The sequence below is a fragment of the Balaenoptera physalus genome (assembly GCF_965194825.1).
Source record: "Balaenoptera physalus genome assembly, chromosome: 8".
Taxonomy (NCBI): Eukaryota; Metazoa; Chordata; class Mammalia; order Artiodactyla; family Balaenopteridae; genus Balaenoptera; species Balaenoptera physalus.
The window spans coordinates 54614683-54622370 of NC_138887.1; the positions used below are offsets into that span (position 1 = coordinate 54614683).

General features: G+C 34.4%; 1 protein-coding gene across 3 annotated transcripts in view; it reads left to right on the forward strand.

Annotated features, from left to right (window-relative positions):
• Positions 1–7688, forward strand: part of CRPPA (CDP-L-ribitol pyrophosphorylase A) — a 400424-nt gene that overhangs the window by 286750 nt on the left and 105986 nt on the right. The window lies entirely within an intron of this gene.

Genomic DNA, 7688 nt, shown 5'->3' on the forward strand with positions numbered 1-7688 from the left:
TAGTTCATTTCTTTATGTCTCCGCAAAATAATTTATATGAATAAAGGAAACATAATAATTCTTAAAAACCAGTCATATAATAGTAAGTTAGTAAATAACATAAATATGGTACATACATTTTTGTTCTTTTGCCCTAGCCTGTGTAGTGTTCCTTTGGGTACACTTTATTAAGAGCAATGACTCTACTTGACTTTTTTTATCAAAGAATTTTAATGATGGCAAAATAGTAGTAATCTTAAAGTTAATTATGTCTGTGGGAAGTATGGCTGACCAGACAATGAGTCTGTTAACCATGGCACTTCTCTGTATTTTGTAGCAGGTTTTCTGCTCTGGAAAAATGAAGCAACTATACATGGTTAGTCTTGAATTCCAAAATAGAAAATTATGCCAGTATCTAAGTTGGCAATATTTAAATTATATCAACTCTTAAACTACATAGCAAATTTCAGTCTGGGTAACACAAGAGATACAATTTGCATTCCTTCCTTCTTTTATGGATCAGTTTTTGTTAAGTGCCTACTATATGCCAGGCACCGTGGATCTGAAGGCGAGTATAGTCTAATTGCAAGAGAAAGAAAAAGCATTTGATTTTGGTGTCACATTTATATTTTAAATTACTTTAGAGCAATATTAATTTGCTCAGAAAAAAAACTCATGTTATAAAGTAGTATTTTTATTTAACTTTTTTTCCCCAGTAGCATAAAGAGAACAGTGATAAAATATTTATGAGAGTTAACTTCATAAAATGTTGTATTTGATCAGGATTTTCTTAGAACTCCCATTTACAATTTAGAAAAATTCTAGTGTGGATAGGGCAGGTTCAGGGTGGACATGTTAGGTTTTGTTGTCTCTCTTTTGCAGATGAAATTTATATTCTTTCCAATACTCCACCCTGACTCTTCTTCAGTTAATGGCCTTATGACTTTCTCATGTGAAGTGAGCTGCTCAGAAAGAGAGTGAATAGGTCCCTTTAAATGTTTAGTAGATACTTTAACTAATGATTCTTAGTCTCTACCATTCAATTACAACATAACTTTAAGGAAGACTCTATTTTTTAAAATGATTTCACAATATGTAGGCACTTATATAACTAGAAAAGTATATTAAGGTCATCAAATTACATTTTTTCCTTGTGTTTATGTTTCGGAGCTTGTGTAAGATTGCAGTTATAATGAGCTTACACACCTCACTGATGTAAGATAAACCTGAAACACAGGTTAATACAGGTAAATGTGGACTTGCAGTATAATTTGGATACCTTTTGATGATCTCTTGAAAGCTCTTGAATGATTCTAAAATATTCTTGGTTAATAGTTTTTTAAGATACTTCAAATTTATTTATTTTTTTAATATTTCTCAGGCTATACTCAAGGATAGTTTTAACTTTTTCCACTCACCCCAACATATAGTACCTTTGCCAGTTCTACCCTTGCATAGACAAATCCTTTTCTTGAGAAATTATAGATATTTTAGCTGCAGGTGATTTGTCTTATCTGAAAGATTATTGTAGGGGGTAAGTAAACAGCAGATATTCTCTAGAAATGATGATCTTATTTTCACATAAATATCTTCAGCTATAAGCTGTTCATTTAGAGAAATATGTCAGATATATATGAATAGTTGACAGTTTATGTTTTATTAACTTTGCTTATTTTTCAGCATTTTAGCTTTGTTTTAAATTTACGTTATTTTTTTTGTCACTTCAAAAATGAATAAAGCTTATTTTGTGAAACATTGTTTCCTACAGGATATTTTCCTAAAGTTTAATAAAGCATTACTAGTTTAATCAGCACTCAATGCTCATACTTTATGCAGGATTATAATTGCAAGCATGCAATTTACAGTTCATCATGCGTTGTTTGTATACTGCATACAATATGGTAATGAAAAAGCAAATGTCATAGCTATCTTTAAATGTGGCTTAGAATTATTCATTAGGTTTATTCTCAAGTTGTTTTTCTGTATGAAATGCTTATAGAAAGTAATAGAATCATCAAAACAGTCGATATTCTAGTGAAAAACCAAGTAAAGTGTTGGTTGAAGTTAAAGGGAAGATTTAACCTTGTTGGAATAAGATGATTGAAAATTTAAATGTTATATAGTATTCTTAATCATATGCTAATAAAAAGAGATTGTGTTTAGCTGTTTCTAAATTTCAACTCTCCTTTGGGTATTTCATTTTAAATGCTACATATCTTTGGTGGTGTTATCATTAAATAAAGCTAATACATGAGCCCAGGCTTTTTATAAAACAATTTAAAAATAGAGAATTATATTTAATAGAGAACAAAAGTCCCTTTTCATCCATCCATTACACTCCTTTCCAATGGTTAACCGCATAAAAAAGGTGCAGTACACGTCACTAGAGTTGAATCTTAGTTCTTCTTTGTAAAGTAGGATCTTAATCTTGTTCTCTGTAATATAGTGTTTCAAGAAATTATCTTAATGAATTGAGACTTGGCCCAAATTATAGAGCTCGGAGCTCTCAGACATAGGGAATACTTTTATAGATTGTGATTTTAAAATAAAATGTATACATACATATATATTAAGGTATATATAATGTGTAGCTATGTCATATATGATATATACATATTTGTGTAATGTGTATGTGTGTTTATCAAATATATGGAACATCAGCACGTCACAGAGAAGATTTTGTGGAAGAAAGGAGGTATCCATTGTTGATTGAGGTGGAGTGAGGGGAGGGTAGTGGCAAGACATATCATGTATAAAGATTTACATATATGTTTATATAATATATTATTATACATGAATATTACAATTAACAATGAATATATTATTTTGTATACAATATTAATGTAATTATATTATAATATTTTATATACAATAATAATACAATATTATCAGTTATTATATGTCTATATATTCCACTACCCTCCTCTCACTCCACTTGAATAAACAATGGATAGCTATTTTCTTCTGCGAAACCTTCTATGTGCAGTGCTGATGTTCCATGTATTTGATGCAACAGAGAGAGCTCTAAAAGACACCATAGAAATAAAAGTGTCTCCAGTGCTAGACTGTGAGTTCCTTAAGAATAAAGACCATGTGTTGCTTAGCAATTGTTTGCATTAACTGGTAACTCTATTTCAGGTTGTACATATTTGAAGTCAGTCTCATTGGTAATTGAATCCTTCTTGAACTTCAGAAAGGATAGAGCATAGAATCATAGAAAAAAATGTTATTTTTGAAGTTCAGATAGAACTGGATTTAATACTCAGGACCATCACTTATTTGCTCTGTAAACTTGGATGAGATACTTAATTTTTCTTATCTGTAAAGATAAAATAATATTCATATCATATGGTTATTAAGTGACTAAACGAGTTAATTTGAAACACTTGATACAAGGCATTCAAGAAATCTTAGTTAAGATCTATAATTATCTTGAAAGGATTCTTATCCATTTTAATATCAATTTCTAATTTATAGTGAAATATTTAAAACTTAATTTTATACATATGTGGTCAAGGTGAATTATGAATTTCATTTGCCATGTAATCTACTCTTCCATATTAATTGGCTTCAAGTATCACACAATTGCATTTTTTGTCTAAGAAGGTAAAATTGAAAAGCTACTGAGAAGTAGGCCCAGTAATGTGAGAATCTGGGAGACAAAAAGTGAGCCAGTTGAAAAGAAAGTAGTGTGCTTCTCAACTTTTGTTCTGGGAGGAAGATGTGAATACTTCCATCTGTCAAGGACATGGAAAGGAAAATGGTACACAAATACATTCTAAAGGGCACTGTAAGAGTGTCGATGCTTCAGAGATAAACAGGTAATTATTACCATATACAAGTTTAAAATAGTACGGAAATAGTTTTTCATTGGAGGTTAACAACTGAAGCCAGAAATGTTTGTGGTTGCTCAAATGGAAGATGCTTTGTTAGTTGAATATATTACCTGGGCAAGTAGTCACTACTTTGTGTGAACTGTTATTTTCAAAGTTCAAAATCCTGTGGAGGGTGGCTCTGATTTCAGATGAAGTTCCATATGTTGGTAGAATTATCATTTCTCTTCTGGTTTTTTTTTTTGTTTTTTTGTTTTCTTTAAATTAATTAATTAATTTATTTATTTTTGGCTGTGTTAGGTCTTCGTTTCTGTGCGAGGAATTTCTCTAGTTGCGGCAAGCGGGGGCCACTCCTCATCGCGGTGCGCGGGCCTCTCACTATTGCGGCCTCTCTTGTTGCAGAGCACAGGCTCCAGACGCGCAGGCTCAGTAGTTGTGGCTCACGGACCCAGCTGCTCCGCGGCATGTGGGATCTTCCCAGGCCAGGGCTCGAACCCGTGTCCCCTGCATTGGCAGGCAGATTCTCAACCACTGTGCCACCAGGGAAGCCCCTCTCTTCTGGTTTTTGAATTATTTATGAGCAGGATTTTTTTTCTAATGGAAAAGAATAACCTTCCCTCTGGCCTTGTTTATTACCGAAGTATAATGTTCCTGTACAGTTGCTTAAGTGTTCATAACAAGCTTGTGGATCTCAAAAGGGGCTGAAGAATTATTTCCGGTGGTCTTTGAATCTGTAATTGCTGCCAGCTGAGGAAGCAAAATTCCAAATAAGTTGCAAGAGCTTTCACAAATAACACTTAATATAATTACAAGGCATAAAGCTCAATATATAGTTTATATAATAAAGTCTTACCTAACCACAAAATATTCAAGGACCAGTCAAACAGGGGTCTTCATAGAGGTATATATTAACCTACTGCTCGACACTGTACTTGTTTAGATTTGGTAAAACCTTCTGGCTGTGCATTTGAAATTATGCCTGTTTAAAACATACACTTACAGATTTTCTGTTTTGTTGTGAGCGTTTCCAAGAGTACCTAACAGTAGTGATAAAAACATGATCATCAAAAGGCAGAAAATTCTTCATCTTTTCTTAGGTGTAATATACTGGAATAAAGTGGTTTTGAGATCTAGGCCAAGGACACCTAGTGGAGTTTATTTACTCTTTTTAATAATGTGTTTCACTTTTAGAGAAATACAGTATAAAAATCCAGACTTCAAAACAGGTATATGAATAAGTAATGATACTACAAACTCATTCTTTACTTTTCAGAAAAGTTTGATACAGTATCCACTTAAATATGGAATGTCTCATGAAACCTTTGCTTTACAGTTAGATTTAATTTTGTGCAGCTTTTTAGCAACATTTTTGATATTTTGAGAAGAGATAAATTTGTGTGTGATCTAGCTGCAATTCAATCATAATTTACTAAAGCAAGTTTAGGAATGACCGGATTGCCTGTATTGTCAGACCATTTCTGTATCATTTACTTATATTTTTATTTTTATCTTTCTGTTAAAAGTTCAGAAAGGGTTTCTATAGTTATTATTCTCTGTAGACTTAGGTTTCATATGAAGAGATCATCCACCCAATATCTCTTTTCCATACCTTCCCTCACCTCATTAAAACATAGGCTTCCTTCGCTAATTTCCATTTTTTTGATTATTATTTTTCCATTACAAAGACTAGAAACTGGAATCAAGGGAATTCTGTATATACTTTCTTCATTATATATGTAAGACCTGTATAGATCTTGACTTCATCACTTGAGTCATGGTCTCTCTCACTTTATATCTAAAAATAATTGCTCTTCCTACCTCTAATCCAGTGGTTTTCAACTAGAGAATTTTGCCCCCCAGAGGACATTTGGCAATATCTGGAGACATGTGGAGTTGCTACAACCGAGGATATGGTCCTATGGGCACGTAGTGAGTAGAGGCCACTGATAATGATAAACATCGAACAAAGCACGGGACAGCCCCCCATAACAATTATTCAGCCCAAAGTGACAATAATGCTTAGACTGAGAAATGCTGCTCTAATCCCTCTTTGATCATTCCTCCTCCAGATGATTCTTTTTTTTTTTCTTTTTTTCTTTCTTTTTTTTTTTTTTTAAGCCAGCATTTTATTTATTTATTTTTTGGCTGTGTTGGGTCTTCGTTTCTGTGCGAGGGCAAGCAGAGCTACTCTTCATTGCGGTGCACGGGCCTTTCACCGTGGCGGCCTCTCCTGTTGCGGGGCACAGGCTCCAGACGCGCAGGCTCAGTAGTTGTGGCTCACGGGCCCAGTTGCTCCGTGGCATATGGGATCCTCCCAGACCAGGGCGCGAACCTGCGCCCCCTGCATTGGCAGGCAGACTCTCAACCACTGCGCCACCAGGGAAGCCCCAGATGATTCTTTTAGGAGGATCAGCTCGGTGCTTTGTGACCACCTAGAAGGGTGGGATAAGGAGGGTGGGAGGGAGGCACAAGAGGGAGGAGATATGGGGATATATGTATAGCTGATTCAATCTGTTATAATTATAGAGAAGCATAATGTGTGATGTGGCAAAAGGGATCAATGTCATTTTTTTTCCCTAAAAAATAATGGGTTTGGTAGTACTAATTAAAATTAGATAGATTGCTAAAACTTTGAATCTTCTCCTTTTATGCTTTTACTCTTATGGCTTAGCTACAATAATTAAAGCAATATATACTAGTGTTTCTTGTTTACAGGTATACTATAAGACTGAAAATAATTTGTATATTATACATTTAATCATGAAGTAAAAATAACTATTTTCTGATGTCTTTGGATTGCTCACTAGTCTCCTTATACTCTTTTCATTTCTTTCACTCATCATATTCCTAGCCATAATAACTTATTATGACCAACTTACTGATCAACTTGAAGACTAAAACTTACATGCCATTAGAAGCCAAATAATATAAAGATACTTTCAGCTATTCAGCTGTGGGTTCATTTATTCGATTGTTGCTCAAAAGATGTTATCCTCATCTGTTACAAAGGCTCTCTAGTATCTCTGAGCTACTAGTTTTACTCAATCATTCATCATTGTTCTGGAAAATCAAAGAAAATAGGGTCAGAAGAAATAGAATAGTGTCTATTAATTCATTTTTACACAGTTTTGTCACACAATAATTTAATAGGTTATGATATTCTATATTGAGAAGGTGCTCGAAGTTCTCAGATGAGTAACTGATAAACCTTAACCATCCTGTAAAAAGTACACTTTACATTCTAATATACTTAGTTGTTAAAAAAGATGGGACTGAATTAAATTTATTAATCGACGGCTGGGCATGACTTTAAGATCTTTTTGTGAATTTATTTAAAAGTAATTTAATTAAAAATTCATGCACCTTGGGGCTTCCCTGGTGGCGCAGTGGTTGAGAGTCCGCCTGCTAGTGCGGGGGACACGGGTTCGAGCCCTGGTCTGGGAGGATCCCACATGCCGCGGAGCGGCTGGGCCTGTGGGCCACAGCTACTGAGCCTGCGCGTCTGGAGCCTGTGCTCCGCAGCGAGAGGCCGCGACAGTGAGAGGCCCGTGCACCGCCATGAAGAGTGGCCCCCGCTTGCCGCAACTAGAGAAAGCCCTCACACAGAAACGAAGACCCAACACAGCCATAAATAAATAAATAAATTAAAAAAAAATTCATGCATCTTATAGTGACGAATTGTGTTGATTTTGATTGGTTAACTTAGTTTATATAACTTTAAAAAATTTCTATGGCTATCATACTCTGTTATAAATGTAACATATTTGGCTTTTTCTTAATTCTGTTCATTACCAAATCCTACTAAGGTGGTATGTTATTTGGGTCTAGTTTTTCCTTGTGCCTTACAAATTGGAACCTGGTATGGATTCTTCTTTT